Genomic DNA, 15672 nt, shown 5'->3' with positions numbered 1-15672 from the left:
TCCCTCTTGCATCTCCCTCCCACCCTCCCTATCCCACCCCTCTATGTCATCACAAAGCATCAAGCTGATCTCCCTGTGCTATGGTTTTGAAAAGTCCTTCATCATGAGGACTCAGCCACCTCTCTAGTCAATGAGTTCCAGGTCTTAGAACAGATCAAGTCCAGGAACTACACAAAATAATGTGACTTTTAAATGAGATGACCACATTCAGCTTCCTGCTCTTCCAATCTTACCTTCTTTTGTTCGTATGAACTAGCAGCATCCTCACTAGCTGCTGGTCTATTTTGTCTCTGGAAATACTACAACTCCATGTGGACTAAGCCCCTTGGCTGCCCTTCTAAACTTGCTGGTTGTTAAGGGAATTCGGGGACCCTGCCTTATGGTATTTAAGCACCACCACCTCTCCCCTATTATTTCCCACTAACCCCATTGCTATGAATAAGCCAACCCTAAGACCACCTTTCCTACTCTTAGCCCTGGCCTGAAGAAGAAAGCAAACACTGACCCTTTTAGAGATGCTGACATCATACTCTCCAGCACATTCCTAGCAGCCTTGTTGAATGGCACATTTTCTAGGCCCTTGTGTGGAACATAATCCTGTGGTGGGTATTCTTTCTGGCCTCATATAATATATCCATTCCAGCAAGCCCACTCTCCTGAGCCCTTTCTCTACTGTCTGTCTCAGCAACTCAGGCATTTTTACTCTGCACGGTGTGGACCAGCACTGGGTTTCTAAGGCCTCTCTAGCAGCATGTTCACTCCAACCCCAGGGTCCTTGCCATATAATAACCATACGTGCCCCCAAGTCAATAAACTCTCATTTATCCAGTCTGGTGCCCTTCTTGCGCAAACACCCTCAAAATCCTTTACAGTGGATTTTGTTCCTGTAAGTACAGGCCGACTAATTTTTGCAATTCCTTTAGGATCTAAACCCCAGCTGTCTTATGCTGGGATTTAACCCTAGTTATCAGCCTTAAAGCTAGGAAACAAAATGGGGGCATTTCTTAGGGTGGACACGTGATGCCTTATGAGGAAGAGCCCTTCAAAGTGTCTTCCTGTATGAGGTCAATATTAGTCTTTAATAGGGAGTGTTGGGCCACCTTTCTAGGCTCTGGTTCAGGGTGTCCACAGAGCCACAGTCCTCAGGGACACTCATCCAGACACCCTCCTGCCATGTTTCCCCAAACAGTACCCTCTGTTTTGGATGAGCTTTCATTAGTCTTTGAATTTTCCCAACCTTACCTGTCAGATTTGGAGTTTGTTCTTCATTTGTACCTGCTCTCCTTCTGAAGAATATAAGAGCCTCTTTGTAAGTTACTAAACAGGCCCCTCTGGTTCCCATACTTAGTTCTGATCTTTTTAGCTGCCCTACAGTGTCTTGTTTCCCCTCTGTCATTCATCAACAAAACTTAGCCCTCTCCCCTTTTTTTTTGATAAGTCTGGCTAAAGGTTTATCAATTTTGGTTATCTTTTCAAAGAACCAGCTTTTAGTTTCATTGATATTTCCTGTTGTTTTTTTGTTTGTTTAGTCTCTATTTCATTTATTTCTGCTCTGATCTTTATGATTTCTTTTCTTCTACTATGGGTTTTGTTTGTTCTTCTTTCTCTAGTTGCTTTAGGCATAAGATTAGGTTGTTATTTGAGATTTTTCTTGTTTCCTGAGGTAAAGTTGTGTTACTATAAACTTCCCTCTTAGAACTGATTTTGCTGCATCCCATAGGTTTTGGATCATCGTGTTTTCACTTTCATTTGTCTCTAGATATTTTTGATTTCCTCTTTGATTTCTTCAGTAGTCCATTAGTTGTTTAGTAGCATATAGTTTAGCCTCCACATGTTTCTGTTTTTTTGCAGTTTTTTTCTTATAGTTGATTTCTAGCCTCATAGTGTTGTGATTGGAAAAGATGCTTGATATGAGTTCAGTTTTCTTAAATTTACCAAGGCTTTCTTTGTGGCCTAGCTTTTGCACAGCAAAGGAATCCATAAACAAAACATATTTTTTTTTGGTCTTGTTTTCTCCCACTCCGTAAACAAAAAGTTTAGGGACTGGGAGAAAATATTTGCAAACGATGCTACCAACAGGGATTAATTTCCAAAATATACAAATAGCTCATACAGATTAATATCAAAAAAACAAACAACCCAATAAAAACATGGGCAGAAGACTTAAACAGACATTTCTCCAAAGAAGATATATAGATGGCCAAAGGACACATGTAAAGATGCTCAACATCACTAATTATTAAAAATACAAATCAAAGCTACCATGAGGTATCACCTCACACCAGTCACAATGGCCATCATTAAAAAGCCTACAAATAACAAATGCTACAGAGGATGTGGAGAAGAAGGAACCCTCCTACACTGTTGGTGAGAATGTAAATTGGTGCAGCCACTATGAAGAGCAGTATGGAGGCTCCTTAAAAAACTATAAATAGAGTTACCCTATGATCCAGCAGTCCCACTCCTGAGCATATATCTGGAGAAAACTCTAAATCGAAAAGATACATGCATCCCAATGTTCATAGCAGCACTATTTATTTATTTATTAGTTTTAATATTTTTATTGAAGTATAATTGATTTATGTTATGTTAATTTCTGCTGTACAGCAAATTGATTCAGTTATACATATATACATTCTTTTAAAATATTCTTTTCCATTATGGTTTATCATAGGATATTGAATATAGTTCTCTGTGCTATACAGTATGACCTTGTTGTTTATCCATTCTATACATAAAAGCTTACATCTGCTAACTCTAACCTCCCACTACATCCTTCCCCCAGCTCCCTCCCCCTTGGCAACCACCAGTCTGTTCTCTATGTCCATGATTCTGTTTTTGTTTCATAGATAGGTTCATTTCATAGATAGTTTGCACCTATGTTGCTGCAAATGGCAGTATTTTGTTCTACCTGAATGTCCATCGATGGATGAATGGATAAAGAAGATGTGGTATATATATATATATATATATATATATATATATATATATGTGTGTGTGTGTGTGTGTGTGTGTGTGTGTGTGTGTGTGTGTATATATATATACATACAATGGAATATTACTCAGCCATAAAAAGAATGAGATAATGTCATTTGCAGCAATATGGATAGACCTAGAGATTATCATATTAAGTGAAATAAGTCAGAGAGAGAAAGACAAATATCATATGATATCACATGTAGAATCTAAAAATATGATACAAATGAATTTATTTACAAAACAGAAATAGATTCACAGATATCGAAAAGAAACTTATGGTTGCAGGGGTTGGGGGAGAGATAAATTAGGAGTTTGGGATTAACATATACACACTACTATATATAAAATAGGTTAACAAGGACCTACTGTATAGCACAGGGAACTATACTCAACATCTTGTAATAACATTTCATGGAAAAGAATCTGAAAAAGAATATATATATATATGTGTATATATATATATGTATGTGTATATATATATGTATGTATATATGTATATCTGGAAAAAAAGCAAAATTTAGCAATAATCAGCCAATTCTACTTTCCTTATATGTATTGTTACTCTTATTATATTTAAATGCCTGAATAGTCCCACTGGCAAGATTATCCCTCCATTGAGATGTTTTTGTTGTCCTAACCAGTGACATTTTTTGGCAATTGGGCCTCCACATTGTGCCAGGGAGTAGCCTTGCCTCACATGCCACTCAAGATGGAGTCCTTCTTGCCACCCAGCTAGTGACTGAATCAGCCCCCAGACCCCATTTACCACCTACTCTCTTGGACCACTCAAGGCACCAATTGTGTTAGGTTGTATCTTTTAGGAAGCAGTCACCAAGACAGAGAAATGCGTGAGTTTTTGTTTGTTTGTTGTTTTGCTGGTAATGCCTGGACACATAAAGAGGAAAGTAAGCAGGAATAGGGAAAGCTTTCTGACTATGATGAAAGTCTGACATTTATGAAATAAGGCAGTGAAGGAAGGACAGTTTGGTTAGGAAGAGCATGAGCCTGAGATGTAGCTTTGAGAGTCTTTTCTAAAAAATTTTTATTGGCGTATAGTTGCTTTACAGTGTTGTGTTAGTTTCTATTGTACAGCAAAGTGAATCAGCTATACGTATACATATATCCCCTCTTCTTTGGGTTTCCTTCCCATTTAGGTCACCGCAGAGTACTGAGTAGAGCTCCCTGTGCTTTACAGTAAGTTCTCATTAGTTATCTATTTTATGCATAGTATCAATAGTGTATATATGTCAATCCCCATCTCCCAATTCATCCCACCCCCTGCTTCCCCCTTGGTATCCATACATTTGTTCTCTATGTCTGTGTCTGTATTTCTGTTTTGCAAATAAGATCATCTATACCATTTTTTTAGATTCCACATATATGCATCAAAATATGATATTTGTTTTTCTCTTTCTGACTTGATGGACCTGACAAAGAGCTCCAGAGTAAAGACAGCATATCACAAGATGGTTGCATTGGCCAGAAATGATGACATTCCAGTATCACTGTTTGTCTAAGTCACTGGCTGGGAGCTGTTTGGGGAGGATTGTCTTTGGCTCAAATACAACAATAGATTCTGAAGATGCTACAGCTGGAGGTTGTCAGTGGCTTGCACTCCTTGTTATAGTTTCTCCCTTAAAGGGAGATCTGAGCAATGTGCTTTTATACCTTTATGCTGCCGGATTAGATATGGGTTAGAGGTTAGACGTTACTTTCTACATTTCAGACCCTTTATCTGAGATCATTTCCCTTCTCTTTGAATCGCATTCATTAGAATTTACTTAGTGAATTTATTGTGGTTGTAAAAACCAGAATAATTTAATGTCTTTTTCTTCAGAATGTCTTTAGGTATAGAATGATGTTATCTTATCTTACATATATCATTTCTCTGTCTTCTGCCTTCCATGATACTCTTTTAAGTGTTCAACCATCATTCTAATTGACTTTATTTTATAGGCTATCTTTTACTTCTCTCTGACTGCTTTTACAGTCTGTCTTTCTTTAATATTTATGATGTGTCAATGTATGGTTTTATTTTTTACTGCTTCAGACTTCTGGGAAATCTTCGCTTTTTAATAATTATAAAAAATTATCAGCCACTATCTCTTCCTCAGGCTCTCAAGTCCTTCTGGACCTCCAATTAGACATGTGTTAGACTTTTCATTTGATTCTCCGTGTTTCTTGCCATCTCTCTTATATTTATATATCAATCCTTCTAAGATGCATTTTGGATTTCTTTTTCAAATTATACCTCCAGTGTACACAGAGCAAATATAAAATTAGTCAGCTTTTTCATTCATACTCTGAATTTTATATTTTATGCACTGTATTCTTCTGTTCTACATATTCTATTTGGTTGTGTTTTAAATCTCTTCGTTTTTGTTCTTTAAAATCTCTTGTTCCTAGCTCAGTCTCAAACATCTCATTTCTTTAAACATATATGCTTTTTATTCTTATTGGTAATTCAGATATTTGAAATGTTTGTGGGTCTATTTCTGCCAGTTCTTACTCATAATATGTTGTCATTATTATTTTGTGATTTGTCTTTTGGTATGTGTATGGAGGTGCTCAGTTTTCTTGGAGTTTTATCTGTGGTAATTCTTAGAGTTCTGGGTTATTGTTAGGTTCCTAAAGAGGATTGATATTTTCTTTTCTTAGTATCCTGGAGGTTCAACTAATCCAGGACAACTGCAAATTAAATTCTGTGCTTGGGGTTTCCTTGGACCACACAGGTAACTTGAATGTAGGCAATAAGCTTGAGGACTAGTTTATGTTTATGTGTTCTCTGGGAAACATTTATTTTCTTTTCCCTTTCCCTAGCACCAAGTTTGAAAAGGCATGTTTTCTTGATGTGATCTTTTGGGGGCAATGTTCTTTTTTTCCCTTATTTTCTGAAGGAGTCAAAATTTTATGTGGGGATTTTCTATAAAATTCCCTAACTAGATGGGCCATAGGATTTAGTTTTTCCTCATATTAGCTCACAAAGAAGATGCTTGAGAATCTCTAGGGTTCCGCAGAAACTGACAGGTCAAGAAACTGATTTGGTGCCTATTTGTCCAGCATTCCTGGCTTTAAATAATTTGAGGGATTTTTTTCATATTCCTTAATCTTGTCTATTGATATTTTATAGAAGATTTAAAAAATATTTATATTTATTCTCTTAGATTCAGTTGGGAAGTGTTGTTTATAATATGTAATCCACCATACTTCTCAAACTATAAATAATGATAGCTCTTTATCTATTATGTGTTTTATTTAATCCCAATTTTTCCCCAGATGTTCCTTATTCAAAAGAAAGGTTGCGTATTTTAGTAACTGGATAATTTAAATAAAACCAACTTTCAATAAAAATCTAACTTACCCAAAAATACTCCTGGGAGAAAACCTCCCTGTTGATGAGAAGAGAAAAAGTTTAACTGTAGTCCAGGAAGAAAAACCTATTTGTCTCCAAAACATTTTCTTTTTAAAAGCCAACTTGCTGCTTTCCTTTGCTATCTAATACAATCTTTATGTTAACAAAACTTTTATCCCTTTCTGGTTTATCCATAATCTATGCTACTTCTAGGGCCTTCATGTTTCTTTCTACTGATCTTCTCTCTTCATCTCCTTTCCATCCCCACAGGATATTTTGAATGCTCTCATGGTAGGGCAGCATTCAATCCATTGGAACGTAGCAATATGCATTCCCAAGATTCCCATTTACATTATTTTTCCTGTGAAAGACACTGAAGGACTAAAAATTTTTCACTGACCCCTGAAAGACCTTAGCCTCAACTGTTCCTCTTCACCTCTTTCTAAACCAAATTGTCCCATGATTGGCTGCTAAACCATGGCCCCAATTTTGACGTCCCTGCATTTTGTCCTGTGATTAACACAACCTCAGTTTTCTCATACCTTTCAATAACTTATACAATGAAATTTGACCTTCCTTAATATAGCCTATAAAATCTTTAAGTGTCTTTTCCCCCCTAGAACACTCAACTTGAGCACTCATCACACTGTAACTTTTAAAATAAATGCTTCAGTTAACTCCTTCTGTTTTTCTTCTCCTTTCACACCCCTTTGTTTAATAAATGCTTATTAGTTTCCAAGCAATGTGGACCTTAGTTGCTATGGTGACAAAGTGAATAAATATGATACCTGTCCTCAAGCCTTTTTAAAAATTATATAGATAAGTAAATAGGTTCCATGTGATTTGAAACTTCTTCACATCCACTGGTAACTGAAGAAATACAATCTAAGTCTGGGTAAACTTGGCCTCTACAGATGAATAAGAGAAAAACTATGAGGGAATATCTGATTCATATGGAGATGGTAAATCTATGTTTCTGGGGATGGGAGTTCCTTGTATAACATGCAGGGAGAAAATACATTTCCACAGAGGAAGACATCTGATCTTCATATAAAATAGGCTCCTCTTAAGGAATTTATCCTTCAACTCTCTTCCAGAGTGGGGTAGGAGATCCTGGCAAATTTACATCTTCCAGAAAAATTTTGAAAAATGGGTATGTAAAAGTCAGATGGATTCATTTACTGTTTTTTAAGGAAATGTAAATATTTTAAACAGACCACTGGGGTGGCAACCAAATTGACGTATCTGAGGTTTCTCAAAACACATTAGAGAATCTTCACCTTCAGATTACTTTGATTGTTAGAACCTGGACGCTGAACCAATTAACCTCAGGGTTATTGTCTCCAGCTCTAAATAACTATTTAATAACTTAAAGAAATTCTCATTGTGTACTCCATTGTTTTAGAATTCTAAAATTATTTTAAAATTAATGTTCTTCACCCAATAAATTATATGCTTTCGGAATGTTATAGTTTAAATTTGATTATGCATAGCTCTCATCCAAGAATTTAATATGGGAGAAATAAGACTCTATTTATTACACTAGCTATGTCCTTATATTGCTGTTCTATAATGAAGGAAAGCCTGGTTTGTGACTGCTAGAAGAGAGGCCTGAGTTTTCCCTTGTGGTGGCTGTATGTAACTTCCTTACACGATAGTCCTTGACTCTGCTGGCAACTGTCTCCACTTCTGTTTTGCTGACCTCACTATAATCTTACTTCACCCTGCTGTGGAACAATGGGGCAACTGGGAATAAAGATAGGGCAAGACTGGTGATAATGGCAGGATTTTATTGCATTATTGCAGTAGTGTCCCTTTTTTTTGTAAAAGGTGAGGATATCGTGCAGAAGAGAGGGTTGCCTTGTCTAACCACTCTGTTCCTATGAGGTAGATATCTGGTGTCATCCCCATTCTGTTACTGGGGAAATGGCCCTGTTGCGAGAGAACTGTCCCAAAGGCACTCTTAAAAATCACAATAATACAGGAGGAGCTTGCATTTGAGTAGTCGTTTGAGTGTCTACTATGAACAAGGGGCTTTGTTAAGGAAATCACATTCCTGTACAGAGCAAAATCGCCAACTCCTAGGGGGAAAGTCAGGAATAATCTTATCGGTATTGAGAGGATATAAGGGTCTGGCAGATACGGAGTCTCTCTGGAACTAGAAGATTCAGAGGAAGTCTTGTAAAATCACTTGAAAGATCAGCAGACAGGCAGCATAGTTTCATTTCAAAGAGGAGCAATTCAATATTTCAGTATCTACAGTGAGTCAAGCACCTTGTTTAATCTTCTGCACCACCCTGTGAGGTGGGTGTTTCCCAGGTCTCACAGATGAGGTAACTGCAGTGTAAAGGTCAAATAGCCAAAGAGACAGTGAAGGACTTCTGCTTCTAGGAAGACCAAGTGGAGGTACTTGTCTCTTTTTCTCCCACTAACTATCAATACAGTGAAAACACTGAACACTGTATGTAGAACAAATATAAGGCTCTGAAAGGTAGAAAGAGGAAGGACAACAGGCTAGGAAACCCAGGACCCAAGGAGCTACAGTTTGGAGAATTCCCTGAGTTTTCTCTCAGCTTCTTGTATCCTAGACTTAGCACTGAAGAGACTGGCAACCAGAAATGCCAACAGGCACAGAGCAAAGGGCCCAAATAAAAGCCTGATCTCTCTACGAAACAGACCAGAAAGGGAAAACCTAGCAAGACAGAAAACTTTTAGACAGTAACCTCTCCAGTCATACCAAACATCACAGAAAAATGGTGGTGGAAAGCCAAGACTTGCACCTTCTGGAGGCTGTAAGGAAGTGCCACGCCCTCCCTCAGGGGTGGTGGCAGAGAAGGCTGAATAGGAAGCTGGGACTTTCATCCTTTCTATGCAGTAAGGAGAACTTTGCCCACCCCCGCCGTAATGAAGTTACGTCCCTGCCTTTCCCCATTGAAGCTGTAGCAGAAAAAGCCAATTAAAATGTAAAAGTAAGATTTAGAGTCTCATAAATTAAAAACATTTGCTCTGCACAAGTCTCTGTTAAGAGGATGAAAAGACAAGTTACAGATAGAGAGAAGATATTTGTAAACCATGTATCTGACAATGGACTAGTATCTAGAATATATAAAGTATGCTTAAAACTTAACAGTAAAAAGACAAATCATTAGAAAATGGGAAAAAACATGAACAAACGTTTCACTTGAGTATATAAATAAATAAGCACATGAAAAGATATTCAACATTGTTAGACGTCAGGGAAATGCAAATTAAAACCACAATGAGATGTCACTACCTACCTATCAGAATAGCTAAATAGTGATAGCACCAAATGCTGGTTAAAAAAATAGTGACACCAAATGCTGGTGGAGATTTAGAGAAATTGGATCATTCGTATTGCTACTGAATCACTCATACTGCTGGAGGGAATATAAATGGTACAGCTATTCTGGGAAACAGGCAGTTTCTTAAAAAACAAAATATCCCAGCAATTGCACTCCTGGGTATTTATCCTCCCAAAATGAACAACTGTGTTCACTCAGAAACCTGTTCATAGATACTTATGGCAGATTTATTCATAACAGCCAAAAACTGAAGTCAGCCCTGATGTCCTTCAACTAGTGAATGGTTAAACTAGAGTACCCACACTATAGAATATTACTTAGTAATGAAAAGGGATGAATTACTGTTACATGCAACAACCTGGATGAATCTCCAGAGAATTATGCTGAGTTTATAAAGCCATTCCCAAAAGGTAATATACTCTCTGATACCATTTGTAAGACATTCTCAAAATGACAAAATTAAAGAGATGGAGAACAGATTAATAAATGCCAGGGGTTAAGTAGGGTGAGAGGAGGGAGGTAAATGTGGCTTAAAAGGTCAATATGAGGTGGTGATGGACATGTTCTGTATATTGACTGTATGAATATTAATACCCTAGTTGTTACAGACTGAATTTTATCTCCCTCAGCAAAGTTCATATATTGAAATCCTAATCACCAGTACCTCAGAATGCAATCATATTTGGAGATTGGGTCTTTAAAGAGGTGCTTAAGTTAAAATGAGGTCATTAGGGTGGGCCCTAATCCAATATGACTGTTTTCCTTATAAGAAGCGGAAATTTGGACACAGACATATACAGAGGGAAGACATAAGGACACAGGGAGGAGACGGCCATCTACATGCTGAGAAACCAACCCTGACATCACCTTGAGGTGTTCAGCTCACCTGAACTTTAGCTTCTGAGGCCAAGAGGCCTCAGAAGGAACCAATCCTGCTGACAACTTGTTCTCAGACTTCTAGACTCCAGAACTATGAAGAAATAAATTAATGTGGTTTAAGCCACCCAACCTGTGGTACTTTGTTATGGCAGCCCTAGCAAACTAATACATTAGTTATGATACTATACTACAGTTTCGCAAGATGCCACCTTTCAGGGAAACTGGGTAAAGGGTACATAGGATCTCTTTGTATTATTTCTTACAACTTTACATTAATCTATAATTATCTCAAAAAGGGAAAAATGAAAAACAAAAGTGGTTCTGAGGTTCAAATGCAGGTCTTTCTGTTGCTAAAGTTATGCTAAAAAACTGACACAAACTTTTGATACAGTTCTGTGTCAAAGGGCCATCAGTTCTGAGGCTGAGTCAAAAATCCAAACTATGAATTCAGACTTAGGTGATTGAAGTGGGTGCTGACCTAGAGTCTTAGTGGTGACAGGTCAAAGGTAGCATTTTGCACTGAGGTTTTCCGATTTTCTTTATTGTGGATCAATACTTACTGACTACTTTCTTCCATATAGAAAGGACTCTATTTCATAGTCCCATATCTGAGAGTGGGGAGTGACCTCAAGCTCTGTTGCTTTCATATATAAGTGAATCTACATCACCAGATCTTAAAGGTATTTGACACCACACAGTGTTCTGTGACTTTCCAAAAGTCATACTGCATAGTTCTAAGTGCAACTATTTCATAACGATTAGGAATATATCGCTTGTTACAGACATTTTTGGTACCACATAGACCTGAAATGCATGTCAGCTACATTGGGTCTTCGACTGAAAATAGTAATCTGAACTAAAGAAATAGTAGTCTGTTTCCATGCTTAAAAAATAAAAATCTAAAAGGCAAAATCTCTCTGTTGAACTCGGGATGCTTCTGTCTGTTTATTATGCAGTTAAGGGATTTTTGTAAGGATTTTCAGAGGTAATTTTGACTTTGCGAGTGTTTTGCTTTATCTGCTGACTTTAGAAATTAACCTCCTCATAAAATCCAATCCTACTTTGCTATTTTGACACTTCTTTTGTCTGAAAGTATTCATTAACATTTCACGTAATTGCCCCGTTTCAAGAGCAAGTATATAATTTCCTACAGAGTGAAGACTTCATAATGCATACCCAATAAAGTCCATCCCGTCTGCCAGTAGTTGATGCCTTCGTCTTACTATGGGCTTCAAAGAGATTTTTCTGCCGTGGATCCTGTTGAATCTTGTTAAAAGGTTACCACCGTTAGTGGCTGTTTATAATATCTATTATTCCCCAGTCATTGTTCTCCTGTGAACTTCTGGCTCTTTTCTATATACTGCTAGTGATTGTTGCCAAGTCAACATATAAGATTTTAAGCAAAATTGATCAGAGTACTTTCAAAGCTTTGTTTTTACCAAGATAGCCATGTAAATATGAATCTAATTTTGATAATAAAATTGAAGAATAGGGAAAGCCATGATAATGTACCTATGAGAACCTATTTTTTAGTGGAATATGAAGTCAAGGATGGGCTCATTGAAACAAAGATATTTTACTTTCTGACTAAGGAGTAAATTATATAGAACTTCAAGAAGAATTTTTTTTAATCAGGTATACATTTTTTTTTCTCAAATTAAAAGCAATCATGGAAACAGATTTTACTTTATTATTTTTTCCACTGACATGACCTATTATTATTTTTATGTTCAAACAAACTACACTTTAAATGCTTTTTAAAAGTTGTAGTATTATTAATCATATGGATAATTCTGGTGTTCATAGACTAGTAACTGATACGTTTTTATAGGTTTCTCTATTTAAGACTTTGAGAGAAATAGATTCCTTGGCCCCTCTATATAGACTCTATGTGTTCTTTAGGAAAACCCTGGAAAAAATTCAGTCAGTTTTTCCACATTGATGAATGTTTCAGCCAGTATATCTAAGATCCAGAAGCTGGGTCTTCATTTCTTTTTTTCATGTTTATAATGTAACACACTGCATCTCAATCTTTAGTGACAAACAGTCACAGTAATGTTTACATACAGGCTGCTTGATTTCTGGTATCTGTCAAATATTATAAAATGAGCTTTGTTGGCTCTTAAATCAGAAGCACTGTGGCTAACTGATCTGATAGTCTGCATAAGCTGCATCGAATTGTGCCTTTTGTATTACTATTTATACTTAGATTTGTCCTTTCCGAATCAAAAATAGTTTCACATTCGGCAGTTGTTTTTTCTTAATCCTGTGCTGGCATGTGAAGCTGATAGCAATACGGTACTTCGTCCAAGAGATTTCATTAATTTTTTGTACCAGAAACAAATAAATATGAATGACCATGTTCCATCTTTATAAAATTAATGAAAGCAAATCCCCATTAATACATATATGTATATATAATTACAATGGGTAAATGTTGATATTATTGCTATTATAAACCTCAAAGCTATAAGGACATCATTGTATTTTCTCCATTCTGTGAGACTGTTTAAATAAGCCATCAATATATATAAAATCAGAAGCCATAAGAATAAAAATTTTACTTTTTAAAATTTATTTATTTATTTTTGGATGCGTTGGGTCTTCACTGCCGTGTGCGGACTTTCTCTATCTACAGCAAGTGAGGGCTGCCGTTCGTTGTGGTGCATGGGCTTCTCATTGCAATGGCTTCTCTTGTTGTGGCTCACAAGCTCTAGGTGCACGGGCTTCAGTAGTTGCGGCACACAGGCTCTAGACGGCATGTGGGATCTTCCCAGACCAGGGCTCGAACCCAAGTCCCCTGCATTGGCAGGTGGATTCTTAACCACTGCACCACCAGAAGTCCTAAAATTTTTACTTTTTATTAGAAAACATAGGATGAAAAGAAAACAGCCAGGAAGGTTTATAGACATGGAACTCTATAACTGTTCTAGGAACTGATCCTATAAATGTCATCGGGTACAGATAGCTACTTCCAGCTCTTTTAAATCATCTGCAGAAGGGCAATTTATGTATTTCTCTTCATATTTACATATACATCATTCTTCTTAAATAATCACTACCTTAAAAGTAACCACAATTTTCCATTATTAAGCACCTAATGTGTTCAAGGCTCTATAGAGCTTATAGAAGTTATACTTGATATTCATATATTAAATCTTATAGCTGTTTGTGATTGAAGTGGAAAAAAAAATGAGTATTGAGTTTTAGGTCTGGTGATTAATAGGGTGATAAGAGGAATGAACCAGAAATTGAAAGAATGTGTTTATAGCCTCTTGTAACTTGGGTTCCTCCCAGAAGCAGAGCCTGAGATAAGTCTTTCATGCAAGTAGTTGATTTGGGAAAGGGACCCAAATAACAGAGGGGCACTGAGAAGAGTGAAAGAAAGAAGGAGGGAGGGCTAACCCAAGGGTGTGTTCTTGAGTTAGCTATTCCTGTGGGCAACTGGGGCTTAGTCTTGGTGGGGATGTTTTAAGGAACCATGTAGATGACCCTTCAGAATTATCAACCAGAGACACTGAAGAAAGGAGCAACTTGGCCCCTACAGGCTAAAATTAACAGTGGAGGGTGTTAATTTTTTTCTCCTTTGGGATTCTCTCTAGGAAGCAGAGAATCCCTGGGACAAGCAAGACAGACACACAGACTAGCTGAGATGAGGCACCGTCAAGAACACCTATGCACAGCTAGTGGTTGATTCAACAGTGGCCAGAGCCAAAAGGTGGGCTGATGGGATGCGAGAGGGGAATGTGATGCCCACCTCTGACATTTATTCACTAAGTGCATTACTTGTTCACTCTTAGCACCTGTTTCCTCATCCTTAAAGAGTCAGGGGGTAACCTACCCTGCCCCTTTCCCAGGGTTAAGGATTTGTAAAAGCACATGGAAGCAATTTAAATGATAATGCACTGTAAAACTGAAAATAGTTGAGGCTGTTCTAGACATGAGACGTGTAAAAATACAGGGAAAACAGAGAACAAAGTGGAGGTCACAGAAAGAATCTAGAAGGACACGAGAAGCCCCTGCATATGATGTGACAGTTGTGTAGCAACCATGGACCAGGACCGGGAGACACGCACAAATGATGACAAACGTCACATTTAGTATCTCGGAAAATAAGTGTGTGAATTTAACAGATCAAATTTTCTACTAGCTAGTATTAGGAGATTGTTTCTTGCTAGAAATAAATATTGATTGAATTGATTTAGCAAATGCCTAATACATAATGCTTAGTCTGCCTCTCAGACCAATTTAAGATCATCTACATTTTATTCATGTCTGTCTACCCCTCAGCTTTAGAGCTCAAATTCACTTTATTCTGCAGTGCTTTGACAATTAAAAGACTCTAGCTGGATTATTAATTTCAGTCCTGTTTGATCTCTGAGGATTCAGCCAGTAGCTACTCTCCCATCCTCAAGTTACATGACAGTACACTTTATTTCTTCAGAACTTTTGCAAATGTAATAAGTGTTAAATGCCAGTGTTACTTTAAATTCTCTTCTGAGCCTTAGTGTAGGTGCACGATAGATATAATCAGTGTTAACCATGTCCCATGTGCCGTTTCTCCTCCCATCAACTGGAAGGCACTATGGAGGAACCAGGCAGAGGAGAGCCTAAACTGGTGCATACTTGAATGGCTAACAGATCTCAGAGCCTAACAGCTGAATCTCTTCAAGCAGAGTCCCTATGGGCTTCCCTAATCTAGGTTCCTAATGGCTCATCCTACTTCCTTCCAGGTACCCTGTCCTGGAGAGGTGGTGACAAATACATCCCAAGGGAAAGGTACATAACCTAAAGCTGTTAATCTAGTCTTCAGTCGTGGTGTAAATGTTGAGGTAACTTCATCTGTGACGTCGACCTCAGAGCAAACCTCATCTCTCATCTACTGATATTCTTAAAAACCTTAATTCTATTTTTACTTCAGCTTGAACAGTCTCTGCATAATAAATATCTATATGGTATTTCATCTTAAAACTTCAAAAATGTTCAAAGAATATCTAGTTCTTCTATTTTGAGATTCTGTGAAAGTCTGTTCTCCCCATGTGTGGGCTTTAGGACCTTAGCTAATTCCTTAAACTAATATTAGAGTGGCTGTGATGTACTGGGAACTATGTGGCCCTGGGGATTCAGAGGTGAAAGCTG

The 15672-nt window shown here is 37.4% G+C and overlaps 1 protein-coding gene across 9 annotated transcripts in view; it reads left to right on the top strand.

Moving 5' to 3' along the window:
- The window catches only part of HHLA2 (HHLA2 member of B7 family), a 160329-nt gene that overhangs the window by 34939 nt on the left and 109718 nt on the right, over positions 1 to 15672 (top strand). For 4 of the 9 annotated variants that reach the window (XM_079922888.1, XM_079922887.1, XM_079922882.1 and 1 more), the window contains 2 exons: positions 14136 to 14251; positions 15267 to 15312. The exons of 1 other annotated variant lie outside the window; for it this stretch is intronic. The gene's annotated coding sequence lies outside the window, so the exon portion shown is untranslated. Of the gene's footprint in view, positions 1 to 4133; positions 4174 to 7436; positions 7485 to 11114; positions 11214 to 11743; positions 11811 to 14135; positions 14252 to 15266; positions 15313 to 15672 lie in introns of those variants that run through there. 4 more of the 9 variants (XM_079922881.1, XM_079922883.1, XM_079922884.1 and 1 more) reach the window with 4 other exon arrangements.

Source organism: Stenella coeruleoalba (genome assembly GCF_951394435.1).
Source record: "Stenella coeruleoalba genome assembly, chromosome: 5".
NCBI classification, from domain to species: Eukaryota; Metazoa; Chordata; class Mammalia; order Artiodactyla; family Delphinidae; genus Stenella; species Stenella coeruleoalba.
This window is presented reverse-complemented; position numbering and strand designations above follow the sequence as displayed.